The 13,582-nt window shown below is 42.6% G+C and overlaps 1 pseudogene across 1 annotated transcript; it reads left to right on the plus strand.

Moving 5' to 3' along the window:
- Positions 1 to 752: 752 nt before the first annotated feature.
- LOC308515416 (cAMP-dependent protein kinase type I-beta regulatory subunit-like) lies at positions 753 to 4,272 on the plus strand (annotated as a pseudogene). The gene is made up of 2 exons: positions 753 to 847; positions 3,767 to 4,272. The product of its transcript is annotated as a cAMP-dependent protein kinase type I-beta regulatory subunit-like (transcript).
- The last annotated feature ends 9,310 nt before the right edge of the window (positions 4,273 to 13,582 follow it).

Consider the following 13,582-nt stretch of genomic DNA (forward strand, 5'->3'; position numbering starts at 1 on the left):
ATTTCCCCATTTTAACTTTACCAACTTTCACACTTTGCTATCCTTTTTTTATTAAAAAAAATCCTAAAAAGAGTTGTTTACAATGCATCTTAATTTACCTTCTCTTATTCTCTCTTACATCTACTCAGTATGTTGAGCCTGCCATATTATAAAAATTCTCCATCAAGGGCACCAATGACCTCCACATTTCAAAATCCAATTGCTCATTGTAATTCTTATCTTAGTTGATATCTCAGAAGGAATGTATAAACTAATTCTTTCCTCCTTTGTAAAGTATTTTTTCACTTGGCTTATGGTGTACATTCTTTATTGTTTCTCCTTTTCCTCATTTTCAGTTCCTCTTCATCTCCCTGACATTTTAATGTTAGAAGTCAATTGATGTCTTTTTTCTTTCTACAATCACTCTCTTCCTGATATTGTTCAATTTCATGGCTTCCTTTGTGGAACCCTAAATAAGATATTTAGAGTGAATAGCTATAAAATAATAGTTATTATTATTCTTACAACTATGCTATATTAAGCACATGCTCTATTTCAATTAATTCATATGCATTAGCATTACCTACTTCATAAATATGAAATTTATTTTACTTAGTTCAGTTATGCCCCAGCATCCATATATATCAGAATTCATTTGTTGTACTAAATAATGAGCACAGTATTTTAAGACTGAATAAAAGACATAGAAACACTCCAGAAGACCATTGAAGTAGAAGCTTACAATATAATATTTTGTTTTGGCACTTGGAAGAATGTTGAAGGAGGTTGAGGGATGTGACCACCATTTGACCCCAGAGCTGGACACAGGCAATCAGAGGTTCCTCACCCTGACCCCTATCTTTGGAATGTATGTTCCACCCACAATTCACACAATGGGAAACATTTAAAGGAAATGGCTTTGAGAGAGCAATATATTCTCGAGACCTTATGAAGTAAATATGTGACTGATTCCTGTTAAAGTTTCTATATAAACTTTTAAGATTATGGCCAGGTATGGACATCTACTCACCTTACAGCTGCCCAAGACAAGCCTCATATAAAAGTTCCCTTGTTTATTAAACCTGCCACCTACCAATCTGGAGTGTCCTGCCTCTTTCTTCAGTCTCTCCCTGCCCTCTGTGGAGAGGGGCCAGTTTCCAATTTCCCTTGGGAAATTTCTAAGGTTTTAAGCCAACAAAAAGTTGAATACTTTTAGAGATGATAAAGACACTTCAAATACCTTATTGATTATTCATTTACTATTATCTATAGGCAGCAAGACTCATACCTTCTCACTGCATGTTAAAACTTGTCCTATAGCTTCTCCTTGCACTGTTTGAGCTGCTGCTTGGTATCTCTGGAAGCAGATGTCACAATGGAATTTGGGGGTCAGGATGTGTATTATAGAAACCTGTGAAAGAAAAGGAGAGGAGGTGTGCTTGAGTAGAAGAAATAGTCAAACAGACTAGACAAAACTTTGACCAAACCAACAAGGGGCTCTGGAACAATTTCATATGTTAAAGTGATGTGCATCAGGCTCACCCATCTAAACTTTATCCTTCTCACTTAGTAACCAGTTATGGACTCTCCTAGAAAGGATGTGACCTCAGATTAAAACATATATATATATATATATATATATATATATATATATATATATATATATATTAAAACTCTTTCCCTAGACAGTTTGGCTCAGTGGATAAAGCGTCAGCCTGCAGACCAAAGGGTCTGGATTTGATTCCAGTCAAGGCCACATGCCTCAGTTTCAGGCTTCTACCTGGCCCGGGGCCTTGGTCAGGGCACATGCAAGAGGCAACCAATCGTTATGTTTCTCTCACATCAATGTTTCTCTCTGTCTTTCCCTCTCTCTTCCACTCTCTCTAAAAATCAATGGAAAAATATCCTTGGTGAGGATTAAAAATAAATAAATAAAACTCATCAGATTCTTCCTTTAAGGACACATCAACCCCTATGTGTCCCTTGCACCTAGGACCTGTTCCATGCATATTGGGATAGCAGCTCCATCTCTAGCCAGGGTCCAAGGTTTTCCTAATCAGAGCCCTGTCCATGGCATAACTGACTTGCCTTGATTGAACATTTCACCTTGGTTTTTGTTGGTTACTTAACTCCATGGTCCTTGGCTTGGCCTTTGCCCTTTTTTGCCCTGACATACAAATAATAAGAATGCCTTTGTAGGCAACCAAACAGGTTTGTGGCTTTCATACTTAGATTCTGGTTGCCTGATATCTCAGATGCTTATTTTGTTTTTTGTTCTGCCCCACCCCCTCAAATGGAGAATTAATGGCCCTTAGCCATTGCCACCTCATCCTGTTATCTTTACATCTACTAGTTCCTCCTTAAGTTACAATGTCTGATATTTACCTGTGCTTTTTTGTTACCCATTTCCCTAGTGCCCCTCCTAACTTACCACTGTAAACCATTAACTGCCACCTTGTTGAAAGAATATTTCTGACCTACCACCAGTGATGGTATCCCCACTGCCCGCAGGTTGCTTGGTCATCTAGCCCCAATACACCATATTATGGCCTACTTCTTGGACTCCATTTGTGAGCTGAGTTTGAGCTTGGGGTGTAAAGTGTTTATTAATGATAAACTTCTTTAAAAGAAAGAGGAGGAGGTAAAACCTCATGAAAGTAGTTGAATTGCAATGTGGGCCCCACAAAGCCCCAATCAAGTTGGTAGGGAGTTTTGGAGTGAGTAGTGCCCATTAGAGTATTGTATCAGGCTAAAATTCCTGGGACTTTATACCCTCACCTTGCTCAGTCAGTTGATATGGTCTCAAAAATGGTGTGACTTCTGAAAGCGAGGCAGACGCTGAAGGAGCTGAGAGCTGAAGGCTACCTGCTGAATATGCCAGAGTTTAGCAGGTTCATTCTTGAAAAGAAGTCTCTGGGCGGCACATATTCATGTCTACCACGGAACTCTTATGTTGTGTTGGTCAATAAATATATTTGTTATAGATATAAATATATCTTTGATTTTTAATATTTTTCATTGCAATTTTTGGAAACTCTGCTCATCCTTACCATTCTAATCACATACTCTCTTTCACACACCTTCTTCAATCTCTTTAACTTTTTTTTTTAATCCTTGACTGAGGATATTTTTCCATTGATTTTTAGAGAGCGGAAGAGAGAGGGAAAGACAGAGAGAAACATCAATGTGAGAGAAACACATCGATTGGTTGCCTCCTGCACGAGCCCCCACCTGGGCCCAGGCCAGGAAGAGCCTGCAACCAATGTAGGTGCCCTTGACTGGAATCAAACCTCGGGCCCTTCAGCTGTAGGCTGACGCTCTATCCACTGAGCAAAACCAGCTAGGGCTTCAATCTCTTAATGTTCCTCCTTTATGCTTTCATAGTATTAAGATTATCTTCCTATGCCATATTTGTAATGATCTACACTAATAAAAGAGAAACATGGTAATTGGCGTATGACCGCTACCCTTTTCATTGGCTAATCAGGGAGATATGCAAATTAATTGCCAACTAAGATGGCGGTTAACCGCCAACAAAGATGCCAGTTAATTTGCATATGTACGCACAATGCAGGGAGGCTAAAGGGAAAGCAGGAAGAAGCCCCCTGCCACTGACAGTGATCGGAAAGTGGGGGGGGGGGGGCCTAAGAGCCATGATCAGAGAATTGGGCGCCTTTGCCGCCCTGGCCAGTGATAGCAGGAAGTAGGGGTGGAGCCAGCGATGGGAGCTGGGCACGGTTGAAGCTGGCAGTCCTCGGAGCTAGGGGTCCCTTGCCTGGGCCTAAAGCGGAGCCCTCGATGGCGGGCCGCTGCAGCTGCAGGTCCCCGCTGCCCGGGCTGGAAGCCTCATTGGCAGCACGCTGCAGAAGAGCAAGATGTATGAGGAGTTCCTCAGCAAGGTCTCCATCCTGGAGTCCCTGGACCTGGAGAAGTGGGAGCGCCTGACGGTGGCCCACACCCTGGAGCCCATGCAGTTTGAAGACGGGGAGAAGATCGTGGTGCAGGGGGAGCCCGGCGATGACTTCTTCATCATCATGGAGGGCACAGCCTCTGTGCTGCAGCGCCGGTCCCCAACGAGGAGTACGTGGAAGTGGGGCGTCTCGGGCCCTCCGACTACTTTGGGGAGATCGTGCTGCTCCTGAACCGGCCCTGGGTGGCCACCGTGGTGGCCGGCGGGCCCCTCAAGTGCGTGAAGCTGGACCGGCCCGCTTCGAGCGCGTGCTGGGGCCCTGCTCCGAGATCCTCAAGCTCAACATCCAGCGCCACAACAGCTTCATCTCCCTCTGCGTCTGAGCCCCGCCCCAGCACCCGCTTCCCGCCTGTGGTGGCTCCTCCGTGTCCGGGGGCCGAGGGGCTGGGGTCCCACGGGGTGGGCGCCGCCCTCCCTCCAGACTCCCGTGTGGAACGAAACAGTCCCCTGTGCACTTGAAGACAAGGGCAAACGGGCCCCCCGACTGAGGAGCAGCCGCTGCCCCTCCCCCGCACCCCATCTCTCCACGCTCTGTGGGCTCATCTTAGGGACCCCTCCACCCTCCTGCGTGCTCACCCGTGGCGGGAGGATGAGGACCCGGCCACCGCTGTGTCCAGGTCACCAGGTCGAACTAGGGCGAGGTGTCCCAGCGGGCGACCCACAGGCCCCGGGGCTCCGAGCAGGAAGTCGAGGCTGAGGGAGGAGAGGGCCCCGACCCCAGGGTGTCCTGTGGGAGATGCTCCAGGTCAGGGCCGCCCAGGAAGGAGGAGCCGCCTGCAGGTGACCCCCACCTACAGGAGTGGCGGGCGCTCACCTGTCTTGGAAAGCCTTTGTCGGGTCTGGGCCACTCACCAGGTGCCGGTTGGTCCCACTGTCGCCCCGGCTGGCCGGGCCGAGGCGCCCAGGACGGAGGAGACCTCCTGCATGAGTTTAGGACTTGCCGCGGGTGAGCGCTGTTCTCAGAGCCGGGCCCGAGCCAGGTCTGCGTCCTGTTTGCAGACGACTCTGGATAAAGTTGTCAGAACCACGTCCCGGCGGCGGGGGCCTCGCCCTGCGCAGTCCACCACCTGAGCTCAGGCCCCGGGGCCCACACCCCCAATCACCGGCTCGGACCCCCCTCCCCCCCCATAGATGCATTTTCAATACAGCAACACCCCGAGCCAGGCCAGGAGGGCTCAGCCACTACAGGCGCTTGGCAGCTTCTGGTGGCTCCGGAAACAGTGGAAATAGTGCCCTGAGCCCGACGTGCTCCTGCCTGTGCCCGTCTGGGTGCCAGCGTGTGGCCGTGGCATGGGTGACTGTGACATGTACCCGCATGTTTATCCATGTTCCGTGCTGCATGTGCCATTAAATGTGCGATGAAGCACCAGTGGGGCAGAGCGGGAGATCGCGGGGAGCTGGTGGTCCCCGCCGCCCAGGCCTAATGCCTTGGCCAGAGGCGTTAGGCCTGGGCAGGGGCGGAGCCTGCAACCACGGGGAGCTGGGGGTCCCCTGCCCAGGCCTGACACCTCTGCCGAAGGCCTCAGGCCTGGGCAAGGGGCCGATCCGGTCATTGGCCATCAGAGGGTGATGAAGGTCAACTCCTCTGGCGGAGGCATCAGGCCTGGGTGGGGGGCGGAGCCAGTGATGGGGGGGAGATGGGGGTCCCTGTCCAAGCCTGACACCTCTGGCAGAGGCGTCAGGCCTGGGCAAGGGGCCGATCCTGCGATTGGAGGGTGATGGGGGTCAACGCCTGAGGGCTCCTAGTATGTGAGAGGGGGCAGGCTGGGCTGAGGGACACCCCCCCCCAACCCGGTGCACGAATTTCATGCACCGGGCCCCTAGTATTATAGATAAAAGAAATAGTACTTGTGAAACTTTTCTATATGTGTTTTCCTTAATAGAAAAAAGTGTTTTTTCTCCCTAAAATCTGAGAGCGATAAAGATAGAGCACTTGAGTTGGAGCTAGTGGTGGTTGTGGTGTGTGGAAGAGGTAGATAGAGTATTTCTCCATACTATAAGGATGTGCCTGATACTGCTGCCTCATAAGCTCAGGGGGAAGATTGAATCTGGTTGGGCAAAGTATGCACATGCACAAGGCTATGATGAGAACATAGAGGGAACTCAAAATGCAACAAGAATTGAGGTGTTCTTGTGACAGGAAAGGAAGTAGAGCTTGCTAAACCCACAGCAGAGAGCAGCTAGAATCCAGAGGGCAGGAAAGAATGTCCACATCCTCAGGGTCCTCTAAACTCCACCTCTCGACATATTCATTGGTTTCTTGTGAAACCATAGTGGAAACAGAAGAAATAACAGTGATGGGAGTTAAACTTTGAATTAACTGAGTAATTAATACATTTAAATAAGAATTTCAAACAAACTTGAAAAAACAATCTCATATTGCTATCCAGGGGTCCTCAAACATTTTAAACAGGGGGGCAGTTCACTGTCCCTCAGACCACTGGAGGGCTGGACTATAGTTTAAAAAGAAACTATGAACAAATTCCTATGCACACTGCACATATCTTATTTTAAAGTAAAAAGCAAAACAGGAACAAATACAATATTTATATTTGCATGTGGCCCATGGGCCATAGTTTGAGGACCCCTGTGCTATGCACTAGGGTGAAGACTTGAAGCAAGATTAGATCACACATGAAAAATAAATGTCCCCCATTTTTCAGCATACATGTGCAGTAGAGTATACATTTCAATGTTTTATTTAGCATTCCTCAGGAGATTGCAGGCTCCCCCATTTAGACACAATCCCTCCTCATCTTTTTAATCCTTAGGCCTGGCAGTTATAGGTCCTCAGTTAATGTTTTCACCCTTAGAGTAGGGGCCTTGTTTTATTTTTCTGTATTCCTAATAGTGTCAAAAACTGAATTTTGCAATTATAGGTCATTTAGAAAATACTTTTTATGTTTAATTGTATAATTCATATTAGTCAGCTAGTTTCTTCTTCTGTATGTATATGGATTTATAATTTATAAAAAAAAAGTGTACTCCAAGCATTTTGACCAATTTTGAGATTTGATTTATCTGTCCTCCTTCATTTCTTTGTATTATAAAGTGTTTGTGAAGCTACTTTCCATTTCAGCTTAAATTATCTTTTGGTTTTAATTTTAATAGATTATTTTGGTGCTGATTTTTCTTTGCTTATATACTTTAAAGCCCTGACCAGTTTGACTCGGGGGATAGAGCGTCGGCCTGCAGACTCAAGGGTCCTGGGTTCGATTCCGGTCACGGGCATGTACCTTGGTTGCGGGCACATCCCCAGTAGGGAGTGTGCAGGAGACAGCTGATCTATGTTTCTCTCTCATAGATGTTTCTGACTCTCTATCCTTCTCCCTTCCTCTCTGTGGAAAATCAATAAAATATATTTAAAAAAATATGTTATACACGACAAGTGCTGGCGAGGATGTGGAGAAAAAGGAAACCTGGTGCACTGCAGGTGGGAATGCAGACTGTGCAGCCACTATGGAAGACAGTATGGAGTTTCCTCAAAAAATTAAAAACGGAACTCCCATTTGACCCTGTGATCCCACTTCTAGTATTATATCCCAAGAAACCAGAAACACCAATCAGAAAGGATATATGTGTCCCTATGTTCATAGCAGCACAATTTACCATAGCTAAGATTTGGAAACAGCCTAAGTGCCCATCAGCAAATGAGTGGATTAAAAAACTGTGGTACATCTACACAATGGAATACTACACAGCTGTAAAAAAGAAGGAATTCTTACCATTTGCAACAGCATGGATGGAACTGGAGAGCATTATGCTAAGCGAAATAAGCCAGTCAGAGAGAGATAAATATCACATAATATCACTCATTTATGGAATATAATAAACAACATAAACTGATAAAAATAAATTCAGAGACAGAGAAGCATCAAACAGACCATCAAACCTCAGAGGAAAGGCAGGGGAGGGTGGGGGGAGGGGGTAGAGATCAACCAAAGGACGTGTATGCATGCATATAAGTATAACCAATGGACACAGACACCACGGGGGTGAGGGCATATGCGAGGGAGAGGGGGTGGTGGGGGAGAGGTCAATGGGGGAAAAAGGAGACCTATGTAAGACTATATGTAATACTTTAAACAATAAAGAATTAAAAAAATGCTTCTTAGCAAGAAAATGGGCCTAATAAGAAGTATTTATTGCTAATTCACTTAAAACTTATTTCTTTTCAGGTTTTTAAATATGAATAACACCATTTACTGGAACAGAAAATTTTACAAGGTTTTTACATTAATTCTTTGTCTAATTCTTGCCAATTTGCTACAACAGTGTAATTGCATTGCCTACATTATGGTTAACAGGAAAGATTAGGTATGTAGCATTTTATTGTCTTTGACAGCTTGATGAATTGTGACTTGAAGTGAGTAAGTGCTTTGTTCTAATTGTCTCTTTTTCATTAAAGCTGAGTACTATACTGGGACTTTAGGGGAATACTCTTCTTACTGCTTTTAAGTTCTAGCTGTTCACGCTGATAAACTATCTCCACCTAAACATTGTGCAGCCAGCTCTTTGTTTCTATTCCACCTTTTTAAAAATCATTTCAAGACTAAAACTGATGAAGATCAATCAATACAACACACTAAAACAGCTGTTAGAAAAAGTGATTCCAGGAAACAGAATGCATTTTCCTGCATTTCAAAGAAATAGAATAAGATAAAAGAATGTTTGATATTATGCCATTTTCCCATGTATACATCTGTGCAGCATGTATAGGTATTTTTTTATACCTGTGCAAGGTGAATCTGTGGTTCATTAACTTGATTATCCACCATGGTTAATGCAGGTTGGACTTCATTAGTTTGATCCTTTGGAGTGAACATTTGCATTTCTCTTTTCCAGAGGTATAAATAATTTCTAACTAGCTGTTCCACAGAGTCATTTATCCACTTGTTCATTCACAACTAATTAATTTCATTCAATTGACACACTCTTATTGAGGGTCAACCATGAGCCAGACTTTATACTATAAGCAATGTGGAAAAAAAAGATGAATGCAATATATCCAATCCCTAAAGAGGTTATATTCTGCTCTTAAGGGAAATCAGATGAGAGACTTTGACTTCAATCCCATCTTTTTGCTTAAAATAATAATCATATTATTATTTCTTTTATGGGATGGAAGGGCAACTTCATGCAGGGAATAGCTGAAAAGAATGTGTTGGACATTTTCACTGTACTGCACCAATTTCAGTAGGTAACTTTGACATGGTTAGAGTACACAATGTCCCACTGGTATAAAATGGGGAAAAAGAAATATGTTTAGGATATGTTATCCTCTTTGCTAGGTGCAGGAATTTGGTGAATTTATTGTGAAGTTAGGAAGATCCATTGAGAGTTTTAAGAAAATAAATGATGGGATTATTTCTGAGTTTTAAAAAACTAAATGATGGCATTGCATGTCAGTTAAAGGCAGGGGAAAGAGTAATTTCAATATTCCATTTTAGATAAGGTGAATGTAAACATTTTTAATAAACTTGTGGTGAAAAATGGCAAGTGTGCCAACTAATTTAATTCCAGGTAATGATGACTATTGTACAGGGAAGGGAGGTGGTTGGCATTTCTTTCTTCCTTTCTGCTTGACTTCTGCCACTTTTGTTTTCTCTGGTGACTCCATCCAAATGCCCTGTTAACTTGTGCTTGACTCCTGGGTGGCCTCACAAGAAAGTATCAGTCTTTAAGACTTGGTAGTTTTGCAAGAAAATGTGTGAAACTCAGTAAATTGAGGACATTAATCAGGGTGAATTTGATGGATTTTTTACAATATGTTTCAAAGAGTTGTTCAGGTCAAGAACACTGAAGTCAAAGGGAATGCTGCTGTTGGGTAAGTGAACCACTACATTCCTGAAAAGAGAAACAACTCTAATGGCAGAGTCTGAAGAAATAAGCCATAGATGGTGTTCAGTGGCTGGCAGAAGAATGTTCCGAGCCAGGAGAGGTCACTTTGATACTTGGTTCCCTTGCCTGACTCACATTGCATTTTCTATTTAATGTGGATAATTTTGAGGTCCCCTACTCCGAATTACTTTTTTTTTTTACTGACTTCATTTCTTGGGTTCAGTGATCCTGGTTCCATGTTTAGTATCTTTCTGAATAATTTGAATGATGTTTACTTGAATAGTTCAGAGCCAGAATTTAAAACCTTGCCAAGAAGACCTTAATGTTTTTCTCACTTGACTAAACTTTAGACAAGTTTCTTCTAGTCTCTAGGCCCCTGACCTCCCTTTTCTTAGAAAACTTACCTTAGAAAACTAGTTAGAGCCAAAACCGGTTTGGCTCAGTGGATAGAGCATCGGTCTGCGGACTGAAAGGTCCCAGGTTCGATTCCGGTCAAGGGCATGTACCTGGGTTGCAGGCACATCCCCAGTGGGGGATGTGCAGGAGGCAGCTGATCGATGTTTCTCTCTCATTGATGTTTCTAACTCTCTCTATCTCTTTCCCTTCCTCTCTGTAAAAAATCAATAAAATATATATATATATATATATATATATATATATATATATATATGGAAAACTAGTTAGAAATTCTTCCCATGTCCTTTTGAGGTGTAAATCTCTTAAAGGCTTCTCACCATCCAGTTTTCTAACAAAGCAATCTTTCTCAGAGGCCTGGGAACCACCCCTTTAATATACAATCATCTTGGAAGATAGTGTCTCCGTCTCCCAATATCTGTGGGAGAGGAAGAACTTAATTTAGGCAGGAGACCTTGCTCTAAATTGGAAAAGTACTTCCTAGGACATAGATAAGAGAGTGAATAAAGCCAATAAAGCCAAACACAGATGACCAATGTTTCCCCATCCCACCTATGCTACTTACTGCCTTCAAGTTTCCTCTAAAATCTTCCTTTCTTCCTCCTTTCTTTCTTTTTTCCTCCTTTCTTTCTTTTTTCTTTCTTTCTTTCTTTCTTTCTTTCTTTCTTTCTTTCTTCTTTTTTTTCTTTCTTTCTATTTTTTTTTTTTTTTTTTTTTTTTTACATTTGGAATGGTGGATTAATGACTCTTGCATAGTAATATGAAGGGAGTTATATCACTCCTTTCTAGGCCACTGTGTTTTTGGAAATAGCAGAGTTTAGCTATATTCTCTGCTAGAGGAAGGAAAAAATGGAGGACTTGCAACTAAGTATATTATAGACCCAGAGTAGTTGAGTTATCCTTGGTGTTACAAGCACTAAAGAAAATAGGTCTCTGTTCAGATATGTTCAATGGTTGGGAAGATGGCAGCAAAATCCATAATCTGAAAACTCAGAATGATGAATTTCCTGAGAAAGAAATAAAACACAGTAAGGTGGCTATTAGTAAACAGTGGAAAGAAGGCAGGGTTGGGTAGTAGGAAGAATCCCATTCAATATAAAAAAACTGAAAGCCAGAGGAATGATATAATTACAAAGACAAACTTTGCTGGGTCCAGTGGCTGTACTGAAGATGAAAGTCCTAACATATATTTAATATTATTATAAAAAAACAGCAGCAATTTGGAGGAGAAATTGTAGGGACTTGTCCTAGAGAATAAAATTATTTGAGATAAACCAAGATATGGGCTGCTCAGAAATGCATCCAGGCTGATTGACTTCTATCAATACTTGGACTTTATCTGGCTACTTGAGTAGTGAAAAATGCAAATAATCTGCCCTAGCTGATTTGGCTCAGTGTATAGAGCATTTGCCTATGGAATAAAGGATCAAGGGTTCAATTCTGGCTCAGGGCATGTACCTTGGTTGCAGACTTGATTCCCAGCCTTGGTTGGGGCTTGATCCCCAGCCTTGGTTGCATGCAGGAGGCAAGCAATTGATGTGTTTCTCTCACATTGTTGTTTCTCTCTGTCTCTCTCCCTCCCTTCCACTATCTCTAAAAATCAATGGAAAAAAATATCCTTAGGTGAGCATTAACAACAACAGAAAAGCAAACAATCCAATGAATTGATGTGAAAACCTGGATAATTGGATTTAACAAATTATACATAAACCTTTTACCTAACTGTTAATCATTTTGGGAGGAGAGCCCCGATAAATGAGGGGGTTCTGGACTGTGTCAGTTCTGTGTTATCCTGCTTTCAATTAACATGAATGTTATGAGTGCATAGGTACCTGAGAACCTACTGATTAGATTGTGACTCTTGGTGGTGGTTTCTCTAGTGTTTGAATGCATGGTTCAGAATTGTTTGTAAGCTTAAAGTTTGTCAAGGTTGTGACAGTGAAATAATGTCACCTCTCACAAGAAGAAAATAATTTACTCTCCTCATCCAAGCATCATTGGAGGCAGGGGTGCTATAAAACAAGCTCCAATTCTGGACAGTGAAAAATCATTAACAGTCACTGGTAGTTGGAGACTTACTGTGGACTATTGAGGCTTATAAAGAAGGAACTGTTGTTATTGTGATGCAGCATTTCATTACAGTGACTGAACAAATAGCTGTCACCAGTGATATTTTATATGTAACCTCGGGCATTGCTAAAGTCCTCCTTTCTATACTCTTGAAAAATCCCCAAAATCAGTTTGTCTTCACTTAACAAGTAACAGTATGTTTTTACTCTCCCAAGCTCTCCATGGAAGTGTCATCAGGAATTCAACAAACTCAAGTACAGTGTGAACTTCTAGGTGAGGTATAAACCTATATGAATGATATTTTGATAGTGGTTCCCACTGTAAAATATCTTCTCATTAGATTACATGGCATCCTAGCCCAAGTGACTAAATAATGAATGGGACCTTCAATAAGAATAGACTTCAAGGCTCTGCCACACAACTAACCTTGGCAGCTAACTGTACTGCAGTCCTTAGAGACATTTCATGGCATATTCAGTATAATTTGCTTGTTTTTCTGTCTCCACTGTAAAGGAGGAAGCCCATCAATTGTTTGGCCTCTTTGGATATTGGAGGAAATGTGTTCTATACTAATTTTACTAAAACCATTATCCTAAGGCACAAGTGGCCAAACTTGACTGGCAAGCCATAAATTCCAGATTCATGTTATATCTGTAATGAGCCTTAGCAAAAAACAACCAAAATCAAAACGAAACATAACAAACAATAAACCTCCACTGGTATTCAGTGGTTTCTAGGCTTTTGTACTTGAAAACTTATTCTGTAGTCTAGCAACAGCTGCTGGCCCATGGTGGGGTAACTCATCCTCACTACAAGAAGAGTTTTACTTCTCTTATACTTTGTGACTTTTTCTGTAAGACATCATCACTGAATTACACATCTCATAAGACAAGGTAACCCTAAAAATAACCTGTTGGAAAAAATGGACGTAATACAACCAATCAAGAGCTGTGCTTGGTTTCTTAGTCTTGGTCAGCATCATAGATAGGTGACTCGGTACTCATTCCTCACCAGATGACTCACCTAGAGTTTTATCCAAACTGTGAGATCATTAAGGGTCTTGTCAACAAGATTTTTCACCTTAAGAGAGGGCATGAATCACTGATAAAGACCAAAAGAAAACAGAAAACAACACCTTCCTCCAAGGTGGGTAAATCCTATAGAATGCCTTAACCACCGGCCAAACATACTGAGAGTGAGTTGTTGGTAACCCACAGCATTAGTGGTTCTATGCTATGGACTGAATTTTAGTTCTAATCAAGGAGCAGCATTCATGGCATAAACTGAAATAAACATCTACATAGATGC

This window comes from Myotis nattereri (genome assembly GCF_964212035.1).
Source record: "Myotis nattereri genome assembly, chromosome: 3".
NCBI classification, from domain to species: Eukaryota; Metazoa; Chordata; class Mammalia; order Chiroptera; family Vespertilionidae; genus Myotis; species Myotis nattereri.